A 25394-nucleotide genomic window follows, 5' to 3' on the forward strand; every position below is an offset into this window, starting at 1 on the left:
TGAGCACTGGCCACCAGGGCTCCAGACCAGAAGCGGGTGTGGCAGAGGCGTGTCCGGGTCCCCAGAGCTGGTCTCAGAAGTGGTCCCAGGACACAGACTCTGATGCTAGCACCCTCTGCCTCCCTCTGTGTTCCTGAAAGTTCTGAAGCTGAGCTGCTTCTGAGAGCGAAGGGCTCCTTGGAATAAGCACGGTGCTTCCGCGCTGAGCCTGTGGTCCCTGACGGGGTGGGTCCCCTGGGAGCCGATCAGCCGTCCCTGCTCCTCTTTTCTGAGTGTCCCTCCAGGGCAGCCACAAAACGTTGAACTGGATGCTAGCTTCAGGATGGATGGAATTTTTTTTTAATCTACTACAAAATGCCCCAAACTGCTGGCGTTCATGTGGCTTCAAATGATGCTACTCTCTTAGATGCCTGGTGCCACGAAAGACATGAAAGCAACTAGAGGAAATGACATGAGTGGAGGAAAAGGGGTCACATGACAGCAGAGTGCAGGCTCGGGGGCCCTCACTGAAGTGCTGGAGTGTGACTGGCGGGGACCCTACTCCAGCCCTAGGCTGCATCCCAGGGGGCCTCCCTCTGGCTCCACGCAGGGGCAAGGCCCAGTTATGGGGCAGCAGTGGGCTTCCAACCCAGGCCCCCAGAATCAGGGAAGGACTTCCCTGTGCTGCCATGGATCCCTTTCGAGCCTTCCTCCAGGACAGGCCCCGCGCCCGGCTCCAGGCAGGGGTGAAGGCAGGACAGCCGAGCCCTCTGCGGGGGTGGGGCGGGGGGGTGACCTGAGTGTACCTGCACTGCTCTCCGACTACAGAGTCAGGGGACTCCCTCCTGAGGCCTGAGGGTCCCTTTCATCCTCTATAGCTTCCTCATCAAGAAAGAAAGCACAAGGGGGTAGCCAGGACCCCCCAAAATGAGTGCAGAGGTGGCAGGAACAGCCTGAGACCAGCCTTCTGCCTGTGGGTGAGGCCAGAGAGATGGGGAGGGTGTGAAGGCATAGGGGCACTGCCTTGGGCTCCTGGGCTTTTCCAAGGGTCTGAGGACCTGGAAAACATTCAGACCCCCCTCGGTCTGAAGCCAGGGGAGGGGCCTCTAGCGGAGCTGGGCCGGAGCCTGTGCCCACCCCCGCGCCTCTCCCTCCCAGGACCCCCCAGCCACACAGCGGCTGAGGACCCCTCCCCACCACCCATCACCCCACACCCCGCCCTCCCGCAGCCTCCCATCTGCCAATACAAAGCCATACATCTCGGTGTGTGACAAATCACTTTTTAATTGCCTCAAGGAAGAAATCCATTAGTCTTTCCTTTACGTGAGAATCATCATAATCTTGGGCAAAGCACGTGCTGGCTGGAGGCCGAGGCTGGGGGCTGCGGGGCTATTTTTAGTCTGCACCAACATCCTGCTCCCAACATTCCTTTTCGAGAGGGAGGAATTAAATCTTCCCTGACACCCCAGTGCCTTCTCTGCCCACATCAGGAGAGCTTGCTGCAGACCCTGGAGGGGGAGGCCGCCCAGGAAGAGAAGCAGCTTAACATGGTGTATTAATTGTCCAAATAAATTTGTGTCACGTTTCACGCAGAATCCATTTCCTCTTCAACAAGTTCCAGGCACCAGCTCCCCAAGCAGCTAAGCCCACCTCTGGCACAGCCCCGTGGGGTGCTGCTGCCTGCTCCCCACCCTCTCAGCACCCCCCACCTCGCCCCACGGGCACCCTCGGCCCCTCCCCGAGCTGACCCAGGGATGCCCGGCTTCCAGCTCTGGCTGCAAAATGCCAGCAGCTGGCCAGTAACAGCAGAGAGGAGTGGAGGTCCCGGGGGCCTCCGCCTCCAACCTCCCTAAGACTCAGATGCCACAGGTCACCGAGCTGGGGCGTCAGGGGGTCCCGCCTGGGGCTCCCACAGTCCTCAGCTTTAGAGAGAGGTCAGCGGAAAGTATTATTTACAGCCCATCCTGGTGGTGGCCTCAGGGACACATAAAGCTGACTTGCTCTTGCCCATTACAAACTGCTCTGTCTCGGTTTAGGAAAAGATGAGGGAAGAAAGTGACAAGGAGACAGAGAGAGGGAGGGAGAGAGGGAGAGAGAGAATAAAAGAAAGAAGGGAGGAGGCAGGAGAGGAAATTCTACCCAAAGGGGGGAGTCAAGTGACAGGGTGGTGGCTGGGACCACAGGCCAGCCCGCTCAGGCCTTAAAGACACCTAGGCCTCCAGGCCACGCCAGGGCCAGGGGCGGGGTCCGAAGGAGGAGCTCCCTGAATTCAGTGAACAAGTGAATGGATGGCCAGGGTGACAGTGGGCTCTAGCTGGCTGGCACTGTCTTCTGGCAGGAGCCAGCCCCCACCTCTCGCCCCCACCCCACTGCGGTCCTTGCTGGTTTGCAACAGCAGGCTGATTTTTACATCCAGGAGCGTGCGGGCTCAGGGCCTCTGAGATGTTATCCTAAAGTTAGGATCTGGGGGTGGCTCGGTCATCCACGAGAGGCGGGCAGCACTGCTCCCTGGGGTACAGCGAGCCTCCGTTTGCAGGCTCCCCTCAGGATGGGTCGTTGATGCAAACAAGTGTGAGCCTGACCGGAGACAGTGCCTGGGGACACTGACCCTGGAGATTAGACACAGCCACCTCCCTCTGGCCACAGCCCTGGGCTCAGGACCTGATGCTCCCCACCACCGCCCCAGCCACTGGTCCTTTGAGACTCAGGGGCATCATTCAAAGAGGCACTACCCCCCTGGGAACCCGGGCAAGGCCCGGAGACGTGCAAACACCACTCCTTGGCAAGCCCACCTGCTTGCCACCCACCTGCTCTGGTCATTATTTTTTTTTAATCAGAACAAAATGCGCCGCACTTTGATTTCTGCACACACTACTCTGGGGTACTGAGTTTAGTTCCACCTGATGCTAATAACCTTAATCGTAAATCCTTTATTTATAGACTTGGCCGCGAACAACCTCCACCCAGTATGAAAGTAAACGCTGACGAAGGCAGAGGTGGGCTGAGCATCCCTGGCGGCCCTGGAGCTCAGCCTCCAGCCCCCAACAATTACATCTGTGTGTTCAATGATGAGTTCGGGACTCGTAAAACCCCATGGCTCCCTCCACAGGGAGCCTGGCTCCCATGGGTCAGATCGTTGGATATTCTCATGCAAAATAAATTGTGCTGCCTTTTCATTAAAAAGAACTGCATCTGACTCAGCACTTTGAGGGGGGAGGGGCTTTGTGGCGCGATCGAAGGAGAGGGAAGAGGTCAGGGTTCCTGAGCCCCTTTGCTCCGATGCCCGCTGGCCAGGCCTTCGCTCCGGCTCTGGTTCCTCTGCTTTCTCGTTCACTCTCCGTCAGAGGCTATCCGGTTCCAGAGAAATGCAGCTGGAGATGCCAGAATTAGGATCTGCTTTTTCTGGGGCTGGGCAGGCCCGGAGAGGGACTCTGGCCCGACGTTCCCCGAGGGCAGGGCTGCTGGGGTTGGGGGGGTGGGCTGGACGCAGGTTCCTGGTCCCCCTAGTCTTGCTTTTCTCCAGCCGCATGTGTGACGGGGTCTCTACGGGACAGCAGGGCAGGTGTGGGGTGTCAGGGTGGTGCTCACACCAGGTGCGGATTTCTGGGCCTCAGCCCACATGTTCTTTCTAAACAGCAGGTCCACCCAAGGCCTTCAACCCCCAGGTGCTGCCCCTCGGCCTGCAGCTTGAAGCCCTAAATCCCTAAAGGTCCCTTGACCTACTCCCAGTGACCCCCACACGTCAGGGCCTTGTTCACCCCAGGCCTCAACCCCACGCCCACCCCAGTGCTCTTCTGACCCCTCCTCTGCCTGCCGGGTTCCTCTTGTTTCCTCTGTCATCTCAGACACCACCTCCTCCAGGGAGCTCCCCAGGACCACACCTGGGTTGGGGCCCTCAGCCCCTGACCTCCCTCCCTGCAGGCTCTCAGCTTGGGCAGAGGGTCCTCATCCAGCAGGATAGCGGATGCCCACAGGTGCCCAGGAATAGGCAGGGGGTGACATCCAGCATCGGCTGCAGTCTGCAGTGGCCGTCGCCTCCCCCACGCCACCCCCCGGCTGAGAAATGCAGCATTCGGAGCGCAGAGGCACATGGCCTAACCAGGAGGGACACGCCGCCCATGGTTTGTGGGGCGGAGCATGATGAGATGGAGGGGCCTGGGGCCCTCTTCGAGAGGACACTCTTCCTGTGACCCTTTGCTGGTTGGGCAGCAGGCCGGGGCCAGCAGAGCCCCCAGCCCAGCAGCCAGTGAACTGCCTCCCACCACCCAGTGGAAGGGTGCTTTGAAGCCTAACCCCTCAGCCTCGGCTTCGGAGGGTCGGACGTGGTCAGAGGGACCCTCCTGGCGGTGAGCAGCCAGCCCCGGCTGCAGCAATGCCAGCAAGCCTTTTCCCGAAGGCGCCTGTGCAGGCAGCGTGGCGTCCCGACTCCTTAGTCCAAGATCGGCTTCCACCAGCTGGCGTGGGTCAGGGGCCGTGGACAGAGGGCTGAGCCCGCAAGGCTGGCTCCCAGGAGCCAGGCTGGGGACACAGTCGGGACATGCTGGCCGCCAGCCTGGCTTCCCAGGGGGGCCCTCTCTCTGCTGAAATGCGTAAGCGCTCGGGAGCCAAGTAGCGTTTTCCCCAGAAGCTTCGCAGCCTGTCCCTGTGATGAATCTCTTCCCTTAAAACGAATAAATCCTTTAGTCCCAGACAAATAGACACACTCTCCAGCCCCTTGAAAGAAATGAGATTTTAATTTGGGATGCTTTTAGTCAGCCGATGCCCCAAACCATGTACATTTCAAAGGGAAACTCCAGGTTCAGTGGAGCGTTTGGGGAATTGAAAAAAGACTTTTTTTCCTTCTCTCTCTTTTCTCCCCCCCAGCTCAGACTGAGAAGGGAAAACCTCTTCCTCTCAGAAGACTCTTTTCCAATTTCCTTCTTTTGTGGGAAGAAGGCCTTCCTCCTTTCTAGGTGTCACAGCTCTGTTTCTTTTCCCCGCCTCTGTTCCTTCAGTGGATTCCTGCCTGACAAATATATGTTTATCAGAGGCAGATTTCCATGGAGCTAATGAGGCCTGCGCTGCAGGGGTCCTGATTCGGACGTGCCGTGGTGTGCTGGTAAATGGTTAACCATCAGCTCCCGTGGGTGGGGGAGCCCGATTTGTGACATTTGCCAGTTGCAGTGGGTGTAAACACTCCCACCGCGACCCGTTTCGAGCTCCCACCATGAAGTCACTGGAAGCAGAGCTGGGAAGAGGTCTTTGTAATCGGCTCCCGTGCGTCTGTCCAAGCCAACACCGGCCCTCCTCAGTTACAGGTCCCCCCAGGACCTGTATTTTGTATCCTAAATTATGTGCTCTTTTCCTTAACAAGGGTCCCTCCAGTTGTGTAAGCCTCAGACCCCCGAAACAGAGTCTGTCCCTGGTCGCGATGTAGAGTTGAGGCTCCTTAACGACGTGATGTGTGACCCCCTGGCTCCAGGCGGGGCTCAGACCAGGCAGCGCGGAGCTGTCGGTGCAGGTGAACCCCAGCTTTCTTCTCTACTTGGGGAGAACAGGGTTCCCAGGCCTCTAGTCTTTTGAAACTCCCCCAAATATACCAAAGCTCTGAACTGCTACCCCTTCCGTGCAAGTCCCAGTTAGAGGAGCCTGAATCTTGGGTCCCAGCCCGCCTTAGGCCCCCGCCTTCCCCCACCCCTGCCCACTGCTCAGACCTCCTCTGGGGGATCACAGCCTCCTAACCCGCAGAGCCGGCACCTGCCTGGGGCCAGGGTCACCAGTGTGTTCAGCCGACACAGCATTTTAGAAAGATTTGAGCCAACGTAAAAATCTCTGTAAATTTCAGACAAAAATTCAGGTTTCTGACTTTTCTTGAGAAACCAGAAGACCTAGCTTCCTTGGCCTAAATCCCCCCGGTAACTCCATTCAGGAGTTGCTGAATGGCCACGGCTCCACGAGACAGGACTGGGATCATCAGCCCCCAGGCCACGGCCCTCTGTGGGGTCTCCCCCGAGGCCGGGGCCGAGGAGCCCTTGTCACCGCTCACGGAGCCGGCGCTGTGGCTTTTCTTAGAGAAATATTTCCTCTACCCCAGGTTGCTTTCACAAGTGGGGAATGGCAGCCAGGGCAAGCGGGCCATGTGTTTCAGATACCTGTGCACAGGGTATTTCTTTGTGGGCATGAAGGGCACTCCTCTTGGGGCTGCTGCGCTGCACCATTTGCAGGGACACGCCCACATCGCAGCTTGTGGGAGTGGCGCCTCCTGGAGTTGTGCCCTGCACAGTCTACACAGCCTGATTCTTAGGTGCTTAATGTGCAAAGTGAAACAGTGTTGAAGTAATTCTGCAGACAATGCTATTGTTCGTTCGCATCGTGGGCCGACTTCACTCATGCGTGTGTCTGAGTGGCTGAGCAGACCCTCCGAGGCCTCAGGGAAGTTCTGACAAGGCATGATGAGGGCGGACATGGGAAGGCAGAGCCCAGAGACCGACGGCCCCAGTGTGGGAGATCCCTGCACAGACACGTGGGAAGGACCTGGTAGACAAGACCCGTGTCGGAGGAATCCTAGGAGGCTGGCAGAAGGTTGACCTTGGAGCCAAGATTCCGGGCAGGGAACCAAGCAGCCCCCTGTGCTGGGCGCACCCTTACTATGACCTGGGCTGCCTGGCAAGCGTCTGTGCCTCCTACAGAACCCAGCGAGGCTGCCGCCTCCTCCAGGAAGTTTTACCTTCCAGAGATCTTTAGCCATGCCCTTCTCTGGGCTCCTCTGTGCACGCCCACTGAACATCATACATGTCACTCTGGGCACTGTGATTGTTACCATGGTCTGGCCCACTGTGTGTTTCATCTCCTGGGTTCACGATTATGTTCCCAGCACCTAGGACACTGCCTGGTGCATCGTCCAGACTCAGTGAATAATTATAATTAAATGAATAAGTGGATGGATGGATGGATGGATGTAGGGAGGACATACAGGAATTCCAGCCTTGAGGCTCAGGCTGGGGCCCAGCATTAGAACTGGAGGGCAGGCCAGGCTTCATGGGGCTGAGTTCATTTCTGGAACCAGATTTCACTGTAAGAGCAGAACTGACCCCTAGTCTTGCCACTAAATCTCTGAGCTCCTGACTGAGAGTTTCTTGTCTCCACCACTGGAGGGACCAGCAGCTGGAAGGGTACCAGTCCTGCCTCCCGAGCACCTGCTTTGCTTCCTGGTCCCCCAGCTGTGAGTTCGGCCAATTTCCACTCCTCAGGGGCGTGTGTAATTGATACAGGAAATACTGTGCATCCTCGTCATTGCAGGGCAGCTGGACTAGCCCCTGTCTCCTGCCTCTGTTTCTCACAGTCACCAACCTGGATACAGGGGTCTAATTGCTGGCCCTTCTTAGTGTGTGCGTGGGAACCACGGGCCAGTTGAGGATGAAAAATGCAGTAAGTTAAAGGCTTCTGAGGGATAGTTATACAGTCAAAAAAAGGTCAAGAAAACTATTGCTAAGAACCAAACTCAAAGTGCAACTCTGGTCCTTGATTAATCGACTAAATCATAGAGGCTTTGACCTACCTCTCTGAAGTTTAATGAATTAGTTGATTAGTTGCATTAAGTTGCTTAGCCACCACAAGGAGGGAGGAGGTCATTGGTCTTTAGCTAATGACATGCCCCAGTGGGCCTCTTCCAACCGCGCCGGCACATCGACCTGGAGAGCTGCGGGGTGCAGGGTCCCCCCACAAAGTGACCGTCACCTAGAAAGGACGTGGGGCTGAGCTGAAGGACAAGGTGAACCTCCTTGCTGCCCAGCTGCATGTGATCCAGATTTTCTGTTCTTTCTTCTCCCGTTCTTTCTTCTGTTCTTTCTCTCACCTCCCTCCCTGCCTCCCTGCCTCGTTTTCTTGCTCCTTCCTTTCCACATCGTCACATCTTGACAGTTCGGAATGTACTTTCTGACCCTTGGCCTTGCCACGTGGGCAAGCCCCCTGCCCATCCCTCCCCAGCTGGGAGAAGGTTGCACAGGAAAGTGAAACCTCTGGGTAGACCTCGCTGATGCGCCCTGGGCGCTGGAGGAAAGGACCTCCACCTTTGTCACAATTATTGATGCGAACTGGGTTCGTTGAGTTAGAGGATGGAAGAAAGGTGGGCATTATGGGCACCAGACATGATTTGGTCAATAAAGCAAATTGGTTTCAGTGAAAATAAAGCAGCGTTCGCAGGTATACGTGGAGAATAAAGTGCCTGCTGTCCAAGGTGCAAAGAATGTAAATCTCTGTTTGCTTGAAATTATTACAATGTGGTATTGATTACTTAGAACCTGCCATAGCTTTTAAAGTTATAGTTTATTAAAGGGAAACGTGCTTAGCAAACACCTTCCCTGACGTGCACTATTGAAACACATGGGAGTCCCGGGGGGCCCGTGGGCACGTGCCTGCCCCTCCAGGCTCTGCGTGTGGGGATGCCCACCGGGGTCCTGCTCCCCTCCGGGTCTTCCTGGGTCCCGAGCAGAGGTGTGTGGAAGGCCTGGGAGTGCTTTTTTAGTTTGCTATTTTTCCTCGCCAACAAGATGACAAGCTCATGTGTAGAATGAGACACAGTCTGTGCTTCTCCTATTTCCTCTGTTTTTTTAGAATCAAGCATCCTGTGTGGCCAGAGATGTTCCGTAATTATTGGTTAAATGTGAATGAATGGCCTTTTATTATTTTACTTTTATCTTTATTAAAATTTTTTAATTATAAAGCAAACAAATGAGCATATTATTTTTAAATAATTAAAAATCTTTTTCTAGTTATAAAAATTAGATATACTCAGGGTAGAACACTTCTAAGATGTGGGAAGGTATTAAAAAGATAATAAAAATCGCCTGTGGGCTCATCACCCAGAGAGAACCCCTGTTTACATGTGGGTCTATTTCTTGCCAGTTTTCTTGCTATACTCAAGTGTATAATTTTTTTTTTACAGAATTGGTAATATGACATATATGCAGTTTAATGTTTTGTATTTTTCACTTGCCGTTATAGTAACGTCATTTTCTCCTGTCATTCAATATTCTTCAAAACATAGTTTTTAATGGCTGCATAATATTCCATCTTATAAATACACTGTGATTTATTTGATCATTCCCTGTTGTTGGACATTTATGCTGCTGCTGGTGTTCAGCATTAGAAACAATACTCTGGTGAACATCCTTATTCATAAATCTTTCATCTCATTGCCAGGCATTACAGAAGAGCGAGTTCTTTGAGCAACGGCCAGTGATTGCAGGGGCCAATTCAAGTGTGTAACCTATGCAGCCACATGGGGCCCACGCTGGTTCCAGGCTCTGCTGTTACACTCTTTATTTTCTTCATACTTTTTTAAACATTCATAATAATGTTTTAACAAAGGACCCCACAAATTATGTAGCCAATCGGGGTTACGGAACACTCTTCCCTGCTGGCATGGAAGAGCCAAGGCCAGCTCTGACTGTTTCATTCCCGGGAAAACATGCCCAGCTCTGCTAAGACCGAGGATGGCCATACAAAGCGAGATTTCCACCGAGCTGAAGTGTACCTTTGAAACACCAAAATGTACATCTTATTGTGGTCATCTGTGTTTCATTTTATCTTGCTTTTTATTTGAACCATAAGTTGCTTATGGGATATTTTGATTGTGTCTTTTGGAATTTCTAAATTATCTTTAAAAAAAAAAAGTTGGGAACAATCACCAGCTACCTAAAAAGTTGTAAGTACAGTCATAAGAAACTTTTTCTGAACCGCTTGAAAGTCACCAACCTGATGCCCTTTTACCCTGAAATACTTTTTTGTGTGTTTCCTTTAAATAAGAATATTCTCCTACATAACCATCATAGAAATCTCAGAATCAGGCAACTGACACTGATATATGATCACCACCTAATCCTCGGTAAGTTTTACCAATTGCCCCGATCACGTTGGCCTCACGTGGCACCTTTCATGGTCATGTACTTCAGTCTGGAGCAGTTCTTGGCTCTGTCCTTGACTTCTGTGATCTTGCCACTTTTGAAAAGTACAGTCCAGTTATTTCACAGACTTCCCTCACTTTGGATTTGTCTGATGTTTCACAAGGTTAGATTCAGGTTGTGCGTCTTTGACAGGAATCTCGCGGACGAGATGCTAAGATCTGTCAGGTGGTGTGGAATTTCAGTCCTGGTGATGTTCACTCAGATTGCTTGATTAGGGTGGTTTCTACAAGGCTTCTCCACTATGAAGTTACTCTTTTTTCCTTTTGTAGTTAATAAGTATTTTGTGGGGAGATATGTTAAGACTATATAAATATACTATTCTTCATCAAACATTCAGAATTTTCACTTATTCATTTATCACTTGATGAACTCATAATTTCCTTATTCAGTGGGTTATAGTCCTTTGCTATCATTATTTTGACATGCAGATGGTCTCAGATTTTGTTGGTAAATGTCCATTCAAGCTGGCTTCTATGTCATTTCATACAAGGTCATCATTCTTTTTTTTTAATTGAAGTGTAGTTGATGTACAACATTGTATAAGACCCATCAATCTTTGAACACTCCCTTGTTTCCTGAATAAGATGTTCCAGGCACATCTTGTACTTTCCTGGAATCAACCATCTCTCCAAAGAAGCTTGGCTCCTCTTAGTGGAGGATGGTATTTAGAAGCCAAGATCTGGGTGTGAGTGTGCTCACTGTTACTGGGATGTCACTGCTCCCAAGCCCTCTCAGTGGGTAGAGCTGGGGAATGTATGTATCATATGTAAGAGAGTGTGTGTGTATGGATAGATAGAGATACACATTTATATCTTACTTCTCAATAGAGAGGTAGATATTTTGAAAGCCATTAGTTCACCCCAATATAGCCAATACCAATACACCTCCAGAGAATTCATTCTTACTTTCTCCCTTTCCACATGTGTAACTGTCTCCTCCAAGAGAAACCTGTCTCCCATTATCCTTAAATATAATTACACATTTGATCAATCTCCCTGTATATAACCAATCGCACATTTCTGCCACCATCCCCTCCCCAGCGTGGGTACCGTCTTCACCCATCAATATGCCCTGAGTACTGTTGCGAGAAGGATTCTGAAGCTCATGGGGGAGTCTCCAGGATCAGAGGAAAGAGAAATGTGATTGGTTAGCAGTGTCTGCCATGGAGAGCGTTACAGGAAGTGTGGAACAACCTGCCATGTATACGCTCCCCCTGAGTCAGGATAATCAGTAGGATCATCTATACTGATCAGATGGCCATATAACTTAGAGAGAAAAATAATAATTAACAATGACAATGAATAAAGAATGATAATTACACTGGGACAACAGACACTAGCCAGGTCATCTGGTCATCCTCTGTGTTGGCCACTGGGGGAGCACAGTTCTGGATCTGCTCTTGTGCTCTTGGTCCTTCTTCGTCAGGGTCACACTCATAGCTCTATAGAGGGTCACACTGTGGCTCCATCACCAGTTTCTTCCTGGCCTGCCGCCCCACTGGTGTAGACTGGGGAAGTCCCTCACAAGGCTCCTTAAGAATGAAGGTGCTATGACTTCTGCTCAGGGTTCATGGGTTCTTTTTTATTTCCTTCTGAGTTGATCCTGGGTGGCAACAGGAAGCTGACAGTATTTGACCATCTCCTGCCACCAAAAAGAGCCCTCATGCCTACCTCCCTTGTCCTAATTCCCCAGGTTGCTGTCCTCAGAACCTGAGCCCTACACATGGTGGTCAGCAAATGCATCAGAAAACAAAAAATAAATAACTCTAGCACGTCAAGAAATGATGTGTGCTGTGAAGAGAAGCCTCGGCTGGCTCAGAGAAAGGACCACCCCATCTTGGGGCACAGCTTCTAGACTAGGGGGAGATAGACAAGAACAAGACAGACACAGAGCTCAGAAGAGCAGGAGTTCCTTCTAGCTAGAGGGCTCTCGGAGGAAACTGAAGGTGGGAAAGAGAGTGTGGGAAGGAGAATCAGGGAGAGATGGTGTTGGTCAACAAGAAGAGGATAAGCTTCCAGAGGGGGCTGAGGGGAGGCTGAGGGTGCCTGGAGGCCGGGGAGGAGAACTGAGCCTACTGCTGACTTTGAATTCACAGATCCAGAGTGACAGGAAGAGAAGCCAGAGGCAAAGGGTTCACAGGGGAGGATGTTAGTGCAGATCCTTCTGAGGAGACCCAGGGCTGTGAGCAGAGGAAGTGGTCCTGGGACTCCAGGTGAGGGAGGGTTAGCCCCAAGATCCTCCTTCATTCTTCTCACCTTAAGAGCATGGCTCTGCCCTAGAACACTCAGTGGGGATTCTCAGTGCCTCCCACCTGGTCCCCTCCCTCCTGACTCCCTCCCACCTGGCCCCCTCCCACCTGACCCTCCCACCTGACCCCCTCCCACCTGGCCCCCCCCACCTGGCTCCCTCCCACCTGACCCTCTCCCACCTGGCCTTTCCTCCTTCCTCCCTGGGTTAAGCCCCAGGAAAGGGAAAGGCTGCTTCCCAGAAATCTCTGGGCAAAGTGCCAGGACCCCCGGTCCGGAGGGCTCCAGGGAGAGAGTCTCACCTGCAACCAAGAGCTGAGCGTGGGATTCAGAGAGGGGAGGGCACTGTTATGGGTGAGTGACAGCCAGGTCTGAACCAGTGCCACTGAGGCAGGGCTGAACCTAGACATGACCTGTGTGAGCCCCGAGACCAGCATGACTCACCTGGTGCTCTGTCTGGGGTAGGGGTGCATCCTCAGGCCCCCCCTCCACTGCCAGGTGCACAGTGGTGGGTTCCACGCTCTCACACCCTGGTATGTGCTCTGTCTTCAGACACTGCAGGGAGGAGGAAAAGAGGGAAATGTGGGGGATGCCCTGGGGCTGGAAGCCAAAAATTACCTTAAGAGAAGGAAGGGCCAGAAGTCGTACCTCTCCATCTCATCCCACAGAAGGACACCGCGTCTCTGCCCAGATGGTGTCTCCGTTGCTAGCCTGGGGCTCAGAAATTCCTCAGAGGGGTCTACCCACACCCTGTCCACCCTGCATCACTCACCCTCTCAGCCAGGGATGTGACAGCCATTCGTGGAGACCTGTTATGTGCCAGACACTGTTCCAGGTGCTGCTAAGACCGCTGTGAACGGGGCAGATAGCCTGCCCTCCAGGAGCCCCTAGGCACAGAGGTGAGAGGACGCTCTGAAGAAGAAACTCAGAGCCCAATAGTTTCTCCAAGTAGTTTCTGTCACTTCAGCCCCACATTCCAGGTGCCACCTGGAAAGAATGCTCCAGAAGTTGACATGGTTCTTCCTCATCTTAGTTCTAAACCACTTGCCTTAAACTCAGGGATGACAAATCTAGCAGCTGTCACCTTCTCATACCGAGCCCAGGGCAGACATTACTAATGGATCACAGCACTGTTTGCTGTTCAACTTGCATGCAACCTGGCCCTGCAGCTGCCAGGCCAGCCAGTAACATGGAAGCGATTGACCTCCCTGCTCCCACTTGCTCCGGTCACCCTCTCCAGCCTGCTAGCCTCTGGCCCTTTGCCCTTTCTCCCATTTTCAGCCTCACACAAAGGCCAAGCATGTCCCTCCTAACGCCTCGTTGGCAGCCCCCTTTGACCACAAGTTGGGGTCTTCCTCCTCCCCCAGGACTTAAGCTTCCATGACCTTCCAGAGTTACCCCAGCTCCTGGGACCCCTCTCCTTGGCTTGCTCCATCCCCCAAAGCAGAATCCAAACCCAGCTGACTTCCCAAGCCAGATGGTGGGGCCTACATCTGAGAGCTGAATTTTTCAGATTTTTTTTTGTGCCAGCAATCTGCTAATGGAGGCGAGAAGGAGGCACGCAGTTATCAGCTGCCTCTGTCAACATTGGGTAATGAGGTGCGAAAGCTGGCACCTCACAGTAAACTGCGAGCCTCCAGACAGTCCTGAGCACCTGCAGCCCTGCCGGCTCCAGCAAAGGGGGCTGTGCGCCCGCAGCCCCCAACCCCAGCCTGCGAGGCCCGCAGTGGGGCAGGGTCTGTTCTGGGGGCTGGGTTGGCAGGCGGCTTTGGAAATCTATTTATGGGACCCACGAAGCTTTCCCTTATTTAGAAGCCTGAGGAAACTGACAGCTTCGATTGACAGACACTTCCCCCAAAAGCAAAGGAGCATTTGTTTCCATTTTTGAAGTGGGGCGTGCTTCTTGGGAGTCACATGGGCTGGACCCAGGAGGGCAGCTGGGACCAGAACCCAGCCGAGCCTCCACCCCGTCTGCTCCACAGGCTCAGCGGGGCCCCCTGGCCTCTGTCTGCCTGTGGCCTTTCTGCTCTTTCCTTTCTGAGACCCAGGCTGCACCCTCCTGCAGGCTCACCGCCTCCTCATTTCCTCAGGGGATCAGAGCCGGGGCCCCAGTGCATCAGCCAAGCACCTGGCAAGTGTCCCCCCAAACCAGGCCACCCCCTCCTTTACTGCCCATCAGCAGCTCACAGCCAGGTCTGTCCGTCTTGTCTCCTAACAGCTCAAATCCAGCACCCTCGCCTGGACACTGCCAGCCCCAACCCAAGCCACTGAGATCCTTCCAATTCAAAATGTAGGTTTTATCATTTGGCAGGAGTGGTGAGACCAACAGATCAGGAGAGGATTGCCATGGTAAAGGTAGTTTGTTGCTCACAGTTCCCCAGCCAGGGGACAGGCATGGCGCACAGGGACACCGGGAGGTACCACGGCCATTCAGGAGGCAGAGGGCGGGGGGCAGGCTGAGGGGAAGATGGACGAGAGTCCTTTGTTGAGGTTCCTTGGGAAGGACGAGCCCTGGCAGAGTGAGCAGGCTAAGGGCCGGCTAGCTGGGAAGACCTCACCGGGTTCCGGGGCATCGGGGCTGTTCCTGGTTGCCTGGTACCTGCCCTGGGTGATTAGTGGCTGGAGTGTGAGAGCCTGGGGGCGTGCGTGGGGGCTCGGCGGTGGTTGGTTTGCACAGGAAAGGTGTGCTCCAGGCCGGACTCCTACCATCACCAGGAACTGGCTGGCCCTGCGAGGAGTTCTCGCTCCAGGGTCCGCGAGGCCCCAGATGTCAAAGCATCAGAAATACTGAAAATAAAAAAGCATGATTAATACACCTTCCTCCAGACACTTGCTAAACTCTGGCCCTTCTGAACTCTTCCCCACACAATGGCCAACAATGGGGGGAGAAAAACGCTAATCTGATCATTTCATGCAGGAATACACACAGACAACCTCCTTGATGACAAAAAAGCTTTCATCTTTTCTAAGGCTGAAGACCATGGGCCCTCCCTGGTCTCAGCCTCATCTGGGCCCATGCACCACCTCCCTGCTCTCCAGACAGCCTGGCCTCCTGCAGGTTCTCAAATGCACTCTGAGAGGTGCACATCCACACGTGCTTCATGGAAATACACTGCATCCCGCCTGGCCACCAGCCCAGCCTTCTAGTCTCTGCAGAAGGATACTCCCCAAAGCAGGCTTCCCTCTCTTAGTGTGGTCCTCAGCTGGTGTGAGCCCCAGATCCTGAGCGTCTCCCCACCAGACGGCACTCACCAGGGGACCCCCAGCATTTATAACAGGGCACGGCTCGCAGCAGACACTCTGTAAAGGTTTGGAAAAGGGTTTCTAAACCTCTTGACAACCATAAGAGCCCCGTATTCTTGCATATCCCCGTTCTTCAGATGAACAGGTGAAGTCTGGAGCATTTCAGTGGCTTCCAGGTGACACAGTTAGAAAGGGACAGAGCCAGCGTCCCCAGTGAGGCTGGTGCTACTCCAAAGGCCTGCACCTCTCTAGGTTAGTTGCTCCCTGCTGCTCCCACCCCCAGAAGTCATCCTTTCAGGGGACAATCAAGGCCCAGCCCCCCGGAGACTTAGCTGGCACTGAGCCCACCTCCCGGCCTCCTGTACTCTATTTTGGGCAAGAGAACCAACGTTGGCGAGCTGGGGGGCGGCGAGGGGGGTCTGGGGGGAGAGGCTTTCCCGCTGCAACGCTGGCTGAAGGGTGTGTTAGTATCTTCTCGCTGCTGTAACAAAGTACCTTGAACTGAGTGGCTAGAACCACAGAAACGGATTGTCTCCCAGTCTGGAGGCTTAAAGTTCTCAAGCAAGGTCAGCAGGGCCCTGCTGCCTCCGAAGACTCCACGGCAGGTGTTTCGCTGCATCTTGCAGCCTCTGGCGGCTGCAGGAATTCCTTGGCTTGTAGACATGTCACTTCAGTCGCTGCCTCTGTCGGCATGTGGCTGCCTCCGTGTGTGTGTCTGTGTTCGTATCCGAATTTCCTTCTTCTTACAAGGACACCTTATAAGAAGAATTCCTACCGAATTTAGGGCCCACCCTGATTCAGTATCACCTCATCTCAGTTTAACCAATCAGACCTGCAAAGATCTTATTTCCAAATAAAGTCACATTCTGAGGTGGGCATGAATTTTGGGGGGACACAATTCCAGCCAATGCAGGGAGAGTTTCTCCTCCTTATGTCCTGTCTCCAGAATGTGCCCTAAGACCCAGGACCCTGAATGGTCTTGACGCGGCCCCATCAGATCCCACCATGTGCGAAACAGGAAAGTAAGAGCATGTAAACGGCCTGGAGGGGTCCGGAGCCCTGATAAGACGCAGGGCCAGCTCTCTCCCTGCTCCCTGAGCTTCCACTTCCTCAGTGAACAGTGAAGACTGGACCACGTGCTTTCCCAGCTGTGATGTTGTAGGATCCAGAATAGCCTCTTTCTTTATAGGTCTTTACTTTTTAATGGAAAAGCAAATGAAAGCTGTAATTGTCATTGCTCCTTAAAATTATCAGGGCAGTAATACACATTCTGGAAAGATGGTAGAACTCAGCAGGGAGACTCGGTCCATTTCTCACTGTGGCTGCTCAGTCACAGTCTTGCCACACATCTCTTGAGCACCTACTACGTGCTGGACTCTGTCCTAGACATGGAAGAATGGGGGAGATGAGATGAACACTGCCCCTGCCCTAGGGGGCTGGCAGCCACAGACTCTGACATCGTTACGGAGGGAAGAGGTAGTCTGGGGTGCCAGCAAGGGCCTTCTCTATCTGTGAACGTCTGAAAGGAGGAGACAGAACCGTCTGGGGCTGCAGTGCAGGGCGGGGGGTGCGGACCTGATCAGCGTCCCCACGAGTGTTTCTCCCTGGCAGAGCCGCAGTGTCAATGGGGTGTCCAGCTCTCAGACTCTCCATCCTCCTCCCTGTCTTTAGGGGGATTCCTGGGGCAAAGTGATAACCAGGATTCCTCCGTGCTGGGCTCCCTGCGTTCCCCCGGCCACCTTCCTGCAGCTCGGACCCCCTCCAGCGGGCTCCAGCAGCCTCTTATCTCCGGCTTCCCTGAACCCTGCTGGCCCAGCCTCACCTTGCTTCCCCCGGGGGCCGCGTGGGGCCTGTGCTGGGCTGGTCTCTGTCCCTGGGCACTGCCTGATGCTCCTGTCCCAGCCAGGGCTGGGGTCACTGCTGGAATGGCCGGCACTTCCCTTAGGACGTGGCAGGAAGGGGGCACCGAGGCCCCGGGGGTTAAGAGGGGGACAGGCAGGAGCGCCTGTATGGGGCTGTCCCCAGGGAAGCCCGGGAGGCCCGGGAGGGAGCCCTCCAGCCCTGTCCATCCACCCAGAGCAGGAGACCCCGCAGCGTCTGGGCAGCTGCTCCCTGGCCCAGAACAGCGTGGGGGGACCCTGCTCCTTCCTGGGGGACAGTTATCAACACGTATTTAGGGGCCCACGGTTGCTCCCTCCAAAGCCGCCCGCACGGCCTTACGTGCTCCAGGCTGAGCGGCAGCGAACATAGCCCCTGAGATGGGGAGGGACGCCCCAGCCCCCGTCCACGCCCCTCTGTGGGGGCCCGGAGGGGAAGCAGGGGCCCCGGGACCGCCCAGCCCGCCTGCACCTGCAGGCCAGCCGCTCTCCCGGGAAGAGCCCTTCCCGCCGCTCTGGCAGGAGGCTGTCAGGAAGAAGGGCGCCAGCAGCTGCAGTCGTTAAGATAAAAGTCGCTGTAATGACTCGAGCGTTATTTAGTTCTGATATCTTAATTTAATTGGATTTTTTTTAATTAAGAAAAAGACCCGTAATCCTCTAAGCACTGGGCTGCTGCTGCCTTTTCAGAAGTTAACCTTTATGGGCTGAGCCCCAGAACCCCCATCCCTCCTGCCTGAGGCCAGGGTCACTTTGGGAAGAGGGTCACCAGGGGGCCCAGGATCTGGGAAAGGAGCTGGGAGACCGCTTGGAGAGAAGGGCCGAGGTTCCTGGCGCCTCTGCAGCTCAGAAACGAGGAGGCAGCTGTGCTGATGGCACCTTCTGCCCTGGGAGGCCGGACGTGGGCACTACCACCACCCCACCGCCAGCTGCCCTGAGCGCCAGATCTTGAGGGCCGTGGGCCATTCTCCACCCCCGGGCACAGCCCCCTGCCTCCCTCCTATCGCCCAGCAGCCCTGTCCTTCCCAAGGTCACACCAGCTCTGGAGCCAGAGGCTGCGCCCAGGGGCGGGGACTTGCGGGGCATCCCTCCTGCCTCCCAGCCCTCAGTGGCTGTCTGTCCCCCTCCCCCTGCTGCCCTCCCCTGCCACGCTCCCGAAGCCAGAGGCTGCTTGGTGACGGTGATTGATGGTTTACCAATAGGAGTGGAATGAAGTTTTAATAGTCTCAGATTAAAGGATCAGAGAGCAGAGGGAGTCAGGGAGCCCAGCTGCTGGCATTCATATTTTTGCACGGAGCAAAGCCTGGAGCTACATAGAAGGGCCTGTTAAAGCCACAGACCAGTGTGGGGAGACCGGGGGTCTGGGCTGGGGTGTTCCTGAGATGTCAGGGGGGCGAGCCTGCCTCTTCCCACATGTGGGTGTAGGAGCACCCCCAGCCCCCTGGGGGTCCAGAGCAGGGGTCTGTGGGCTCAGGGCCCTGGCCAGAGGGTAAGCACCCTGCCCCGGGTCTAGGCTGAGCCTCCAGCCCCCAGGAGGTCAAGGGACAGACAGGGGCTGGGGTCCTGGCTGGAAGAGAGTTCTAGAAGGAAGCACAAATCAGACTCCAGTGAGGTTTGGAATACGCTGGGGGTCTTGGGTGAGAGATCAGTTCTCTGCTCTTCTCAGGCAAGCATGATTTTTCTGTCCTTGGGGGGATTCGTTGTAAGATAAATGCACACTCCCTTCAGCGTCACCAGTGACACTGGGGGTCCGAGGCCCAGGCCGAAGGGGGCTCCGAGTAAGGGTCTGATGTCCGGCGGCAGGGGGCGGTTCTTCCTCGCCATCTATGGGGTTACGGTGCGCACAGCCCTGCCTCCTGGCACTGAGCCCGGGGGCGGGGGGGAGGCCTGCAGGTCACCATGGTGATGTGGGCAGGGAGCCCCCGAAAACAGCCATTAGGTCTCTCTGGACGCACAGGGCTAGCTGGACCGAGGTCCGCAAGCAGGAGTGTGACCTGATGGATCGTATTTGAAGGTCAGCAGGGCAGACACGCATTTCAGCTGGTTTAAGACCCAGTGACAACCGCATGGTAACCGTCAGCTCCCTCACGAAACGAACTCGGATTGCTTCATCCGATCAGCCTCTCGGGGCCCGCAGCCAGAGGTCAGGAGAGAGTGGGACCCAGGATGGGCAGTTTGCTGGAAAGAGAGGACAGGGGAGTCTGGGGTCAGGGGCCTGGAGAAGCAGAGCCAGGCGGGGCTGGAAGTGGCTGGAAGGAAAGCTGGGGTGTTGATCGCAGCAGCGCTACCCAAGAGGCCCCGGGGGCAGGACTGTGGCTAATGGAAGCTGTGAGAGGCAGAATTGGCATTGAAAGTCCCACCCTCCACTTTCGGGGTGTGACTGGGCAAGGCGTTTCGTATTTCAGCAGGATCCTCACCTCTGTGCCTTCCAGGCACACGTCAGGCACAGCCAGGTGCTGGTCTAGAGGAGCCAGGTGGGTGGGTGGGTGAAGGGCCTCCCTCCCCCATGCCCCCACCCCAGGCAGGAAGAGCCCAGCCCGCTTTCACCAGCAGCTTCTGATTAGTGATCCACTCGGGCCCCTCTGCTTTCTGCTCAGCCACTGGGGGCTGTCAGAGGAGCCTCCAGAGGCCCTTTGGAGTGATGGAGGGACAGAGGGACGGGCAGCAAGGCCGGCGGGCAGCAGGCCGGATGGGCAGGAGGCCTCCTCTTGGGAGTCACTTGGCACCAGAAGGCGCTGGGGTCCCAGTCCCTGCCAGGCACACACCAATGGCAGGACCTCACTGGGCATCTGGAAGGCGAAGCAAAGCCCCTCCCTCAGGCCCAGGGAGGGGATGATTCATGGGCACTGAGACAGCAAGCCCACGGGCACAGAATGTTCTAGAAAGCAGAGCTGACGCCACGGGGCATTGGCGCTGCGCGCAGGGCCCCACAGATGTCGCTGCCCGTCAAAGGCCACCTGCCCCCTTCCCAGGAGCCCCAGGCCCCCGTCCTGGGACGACTCCTCTCCGCTTCCCGGGGCAGAAATGGCTGCGGGTCAGAGGGAATACGCTCAAGCCCTGCCCGCCCCGGCCTGGCAGAGGGTTCCCCGTCGGTGAACCTGTCGTCAGCCTCCCACCTCCCTAGGCTCCGTGGCTTCTCCGTCCCATCTGTGCTGTGTACAGGCTGCAAAGAGTCTCTGGAGACGGCCCCTGGGAAGGGCTATTTAGATTTCCCCCATCAAAGGGTCATGGCCAAGACGGTGACTCGGAAATGGGGCTCAGAGGAAGCTTTTGCGCCCCAGGAAAGGCCGCCGGAGGTCACCTTGCCCGCCACACGCCGGCCTGCCTCCAGCCTGGCTGTCCAAGCTAAGATGAGCAGGTCTTAGGCCTTAGGTCCTTTGGAGGGCTTTCGGCCCCTCCAAATCCTGCTATTATAACAAAAACAAAAAGAAAAAACCTTTAAAGAATGTGCATTAGACAACTGTTACTCAGCATATTTTATGGTGTTTTGCCTCAGTTTGAATATGTAAGAGCGCTAAGCTGTTTAATTCAGCGCTTTCCTGCACAGTTTGGCGGCATAACTCAGTTTGATACCAGAGGCTCCAAGCAGCAGCCTGGAAGGGCCGAGGCAGTTTGGGTAATTTAAGCTTCGTTCGCCACCGACGCGGAACTTCTGCCTTCCTCTCTGAGTGCATCCCCGTGGGCTGAATTGCTCCGCCGGCCCCCTCTGCTCCGGGCCCCTCCTACCCCGCTTCCCAGCTACCTGGGCCCCCTGACAGGTTGTCGTGACTCCGCTGTCAGGCTCCCAGCGCTTCCCAGAAGTGCTATCTCCTCTTTTTCAGGGATGTCACCCAGTGCCGTTTGAAAAGATACGCGACTTGTCGCACGACGTTGCTCAGATGGCTTATCTGGCTCAGGCTGGCACCAGGCCCCTCATGCGGAGAAGGGGCAGGTGTTTTCTACATCTGCCGTTAACCCTCTCCAGGCCAGCCAGTTGCCCGCCTGGCTCTTGTCTTCTGTCCCCCTGCGTGTCTGAGCGAGGCAGTGGCTGGTCCTTCCTTCCACTTACTTGAAGGCTCGAACATCCACCTCCCAAATCTCCCGGGGGCCTCTGGGTCCCCGCTTAGCCAGAACTCAGGGACCACCCACCCTGCTGGGACTCAGATCCTGATTCTGAGGCTGTCAGGCCATCGCAGGAACATTTTCTGAGTGCCCCCCCCCACTGTCCTGCTGTGACCTTTGAATATGTCCTGTCTCCCCCCCAACCCCTGACGCAGCCCAGCGTGACCCCAGCCCCCAGCTGGAGTGTCTCTGTCACCTCCCAGGAGTGTTCCTGCCCCGCCTAGCTGGGCACACGCAGCCGCTGTCCCTCTTGGACGTTTCCTCGCACGTGGGGGCTGGGAAGGTGCGCTGACGGCCGCTGAGCCTGGCAGAACCCAGCAGGCTGCTGAGTCCGTGCAAAACAGCCTGTCATGGGACCTTCCCCTGGGCTGCTAGAAACAAACCCATTCCAGCCTCTCTTTACCAAGGCTCAGGGGAGGGGGCTGGTTCAGGTGGCCGGGCTGTTCCCTCAGAAGCCTGTTCTAAGCAATGATCAGGACTGAAGCCAGCAGGGTGGCAGGACCCAGGAGATCAGCCAAGCTCGAGGGGCCGGCCAGTGCCTTCTCCCTCTGCCTTGTGTCCCCACTCCGGCCCGTGACAGCTTGCTGTCCGGACCCAGGGCCAGTCAGCCTCCTCACACGGGGAGGCGCCCGGCCCTGATGGTTGTAGCAGGTTATGTCTTCCCCACAGAGGATGTCAAAGCTGCTGGCCTGGGTTTAGCTCAGAGTCCATCCTGAGAGTGGACAGCAGCCAGGGCACTGCCACCCCAAGTCACCTGAGTTTACAGGGTGGCCGTGCCACTCCCACGTGGAGAGACCACAGCACCCTGGGACCACACACCTCATCATGCCCACAAGGGAAACAGGCGCAGAGAGATTCCGGGACCCGCCAAATGCCATAGCTCTGAAAGATGGGGGCTCACTCACTCACTCGACAAATATTTATTGTGTTTGACGCTGAGAAGAAAGCAGACCCAAGCCCCTGCCCCACGGAGCTGACATTCCAGAGAAAGAACCTCAGGTGGTGGTGAGCGCCCAGGGAGAAGGAAGCGGGAGGGCAGGCAGCAGTGAGGAGGGAGGCGCTGGGCCACGTGACTGACCGGCACGGTCCCTTTCAGTTTGCAGTGTTTAGAATTCAAATGAGGAAAATCAGAAAGAAGTTAGGTCCTACTCTGCAGGAATGTCTTCTATCTGTGGGCGGGCAGCTGGCCCCGGAGGCTTCTCAGGGTGGCCTGGCCCCGTCTTCCCCGCGGGGCGCGTTCCTCCCCTCTGGTCCTCCCGGGCCCTCCTGGAGAGGGGAGCCCGGGTGCTGGGCAGGGTCGTCCTTCATCACTCCCCCTGCCAGGCCAGCTTCCGAGGCCAGAGAGGCTAACTCAGCTCTAATCGTCCTCTTCCCAGTGACAGCACCCTGCGGGGATTTGTAGGGGCACCTAGAGGCCGGGGGGTGGGGGGGGACAGCTGCCTCCAGTTTTAGGGTTTTCCATTCCACGGTTGACCGTGGACTCCAGGAAAGTAATCAGAGAGGGTGGCGTCTTCACTGGGCAGGCGGTGGCGAGCTTGTTTACTCAGACACTCTTTAGACGCCCAGCCAAGCTGAGGAGTGTCCTTCTTTGTCTGTTTCCTGGGAGGGCCCCACGCACCAAACGTGAGATGGAGCAGATACACGAGTCACGGGGGTGTTCGCACATGCGTGTGTGTGCGCACACAGCTGCCTGTGTGTGTGGTCTCCGTGCCCAGCCAGCTCTCCAGACCCTCTGCCCTTTGTGTCTCCTGTGGAGGGAGAGCTTAGGGACGGGGCCAGGACAAGGGAATCTCAGAAGGTCCAAGGAGCCGAGAAGGAGGAAGGGGAAGGAAAAAGAGGCCGAGGCAGTAAGAAGGAGAATTGGGAGAGGGAGCAAGCAGGAGACAAGGAGCAAAGAAAAATGATGTGGCCAAGGACAGAGACAGGGGTTAAAACACGGGGAGAGGAAAATGGAGGAAGAGGAGGGCCGGGAAGGATGGGGCTGTGGGCGCCTGTGGAGCACAGGGGGCCAGGGTCTCAGGGAGGGCGAGTCTCTGAGCAGGGTGACCCCGGGCCGCCGGGATGGAGGCGTCGACTGAAAAAAATGCACGACATGAGAGTTGTAGTAAAGTTTTATTTGGGACAAAATGAGGACTAGCCCAGGAGACAGGCTCTCGGATGGCTCAGAGGAGCTGCTCTGAAGAGGTGACGGGGCAGGGGTGGGAGGCGAGGTCAGTACATATGTGATTTTAGTGAACGGGGTGCACGCACACGTTTTGGCAGAGGGTCGCTGCTAGTCACGAGGAGCAGGCGTCTCTGTTAAGGACTCTAGCGCTTTTCTAGGTATGGGAAGATGCAAGAAACTGGCTTCATCAAATTTTCTCCTGAGAATTTCTAGCTATCCAGAGGCCTGTCCTGCCAGTTTATGCCAGAGCACAGAGCGCCTCACTCCTGATCTCCGCCCTGAACGCCTTTCAGGCAGTGTTGAAGGTCAGTGACTACAGTGGCCAGTGAACTCATTCCCGAAGAACCAGATGACAAGTGACAGTTTTTAGTTGGCAGGGGCCTGCCCCCCTCCCCCGACTAGTAGGGACATCACTGGGACACAAGGAGGAGACATCCTTCTGTCTGTCCTCACCCACCACACAGAGCCCTGCAGGGTGGAGTGAAGACACTTTGGGACAGTGGGAGTGAGGCTCCAGGCTGGGGGTGGGGGGCCTGCCTCGGACAGCCTGCTTCCCAGGCCGTCTGGCAGAGCATCACGAGGCCAGGAGCAGAGGGCCGGGCTGGGCGTCGTCATCGGGGCACTGGAGCTGCCCCAGGAGGTGCCCGGACCTGCGCAGAAACCGCCATCGTGGTAGGGACCGGGCAGGCCGGCAGAGCGGGGGACCCAGCTTCTCCCTCAAACGTTCTTTGGACCCTCTGGGCTGAGACCCAGGAAAGCAGCGTGCTGTGGCCACAGGGACGGCCGCGGGGGCCTCAGCCACGGTCTGAAGCTCCTCCCGTAAAGGGCTCCTGGGTATTTTCTAGGCCTTTCTTTGCCCTTGAAATCACTGTTACAAGAAAGACGGAGGTTTTCCTGTATCCTGTGCTCCCTCAAGGCTGGATCAGGGGCTCTGGGGCAAAACTGGCTGGGCCTCTGTGTGACCTCAGGCATTCGCTGTCCCTCTCTGGGCCTTTCTTTCCATTTATAAACCAAGAAGAGTCAATCCTGCCTCCAGAGGATGTTGGGAGAGCAATCAAGTTTATTTCCAAATATGTAAAGTGGTCTTTGGAGACAAGCCTAGTGTAAATAAGGCTGGTTTTATTAAGAGTGAACATTTCCTAAGCGGCCACCGAGTTCCAGGCGCCACTCAGAGCGCCGGAGCCCCGTGCCCGGCTCCCGCCAGGCTTCCCACCAGCCCCCTCGTTACCACCCTCCCTCCCCATGCAGAGGGCAAGGCCTGCACAGCAACCAGGCAGGCCCAGCTCCGGGAAGAGCTCAGGGTCACGGCTCTGCACACCTGGTCAAACCGGCGTGACCCCCAGACCTCGGCCTAGCCCGGCCTCAGAGCCGTCCATGGGCGCCCCAGGCCCCCGGCTGCGTCACTCTTAGTCAGTCTCTTCCCCTCTCTCAGCCTGTCCTCCGACCTACACACTTGTCCTTCCATGTCCAGCGGGCTCTGCTCTAGGCTGGGGGGGGGGCACGTGAGATCAGTCTAAGCCCCAGATCTGCATGGTTGCTATGGGGAACACTTCACATGCCCAGACATCCCCCAGACAGAGTCTCCGGGGCCCCTCTTGCTCACAGCGACCTGGCACTGGGGATGTCAAAATGGGCCTGTCTTCGTGGATCTCACGTGTGGCAGGAAAGACTGGAAACCATCAAGTGACCCCCATATCCGTCCAGTTCCAGGACAGGCTCAGAACAGAAGAGGCACCGAGCAGACAGCTGTTAGCAAGTGGATGAGGCCGGCCTAGTGACCGTTTGCTGGGGCCCATGAGGGCACCGGATACGCAGGAGGCGGAGGCCCCTTCTGGTTGTGTGG

The 25394-nt window shown here is 55.9% G+C and overlaps 1 protein-coding gene and 1 long non-coding RNA gene across 4 annotated transcripts in view; one reads left to right on the top strand and one right to left on the bottom strand.

The window, feature by feature from the left end:
• The window catches only part of CAMTA1 (calmodulin binding transcription activator 1), an 828030-nt gene that overhangs the window by 639243 nt on the left and 163393 nt on the right, over positions 1-25394 (top strand). The gene's annotated exons all lie outside the window — the stretch shown is intronic.
• Positions 792-24747, bottom strand: LOC116668241. Its single transcript, XR_004325317.1, has 3 exons — positions 24646-24747; positions 16789-16794; positions 792-801 (listed from the first exon to the last, which is right to left on the bottom strand). It is a non-coding gene; the product is annotated as an uncharacterized LOC116668241 (long non-coding RNA).

This window comes from Camelus ferus, chromosome 13, assembly GCF_009834535.1.
Source record: "Camelus ferus isolate YT-003-E chromosome 13, BCGSAC_Cfer_1.0, whole genome shotgun sequence".
Classification (NCBI taxonomy): Eukaryota; Metazoa; Chordata; class Mammalia; order Artiodactyla; family Camelidae; genus Camelus; species Camelus ferus.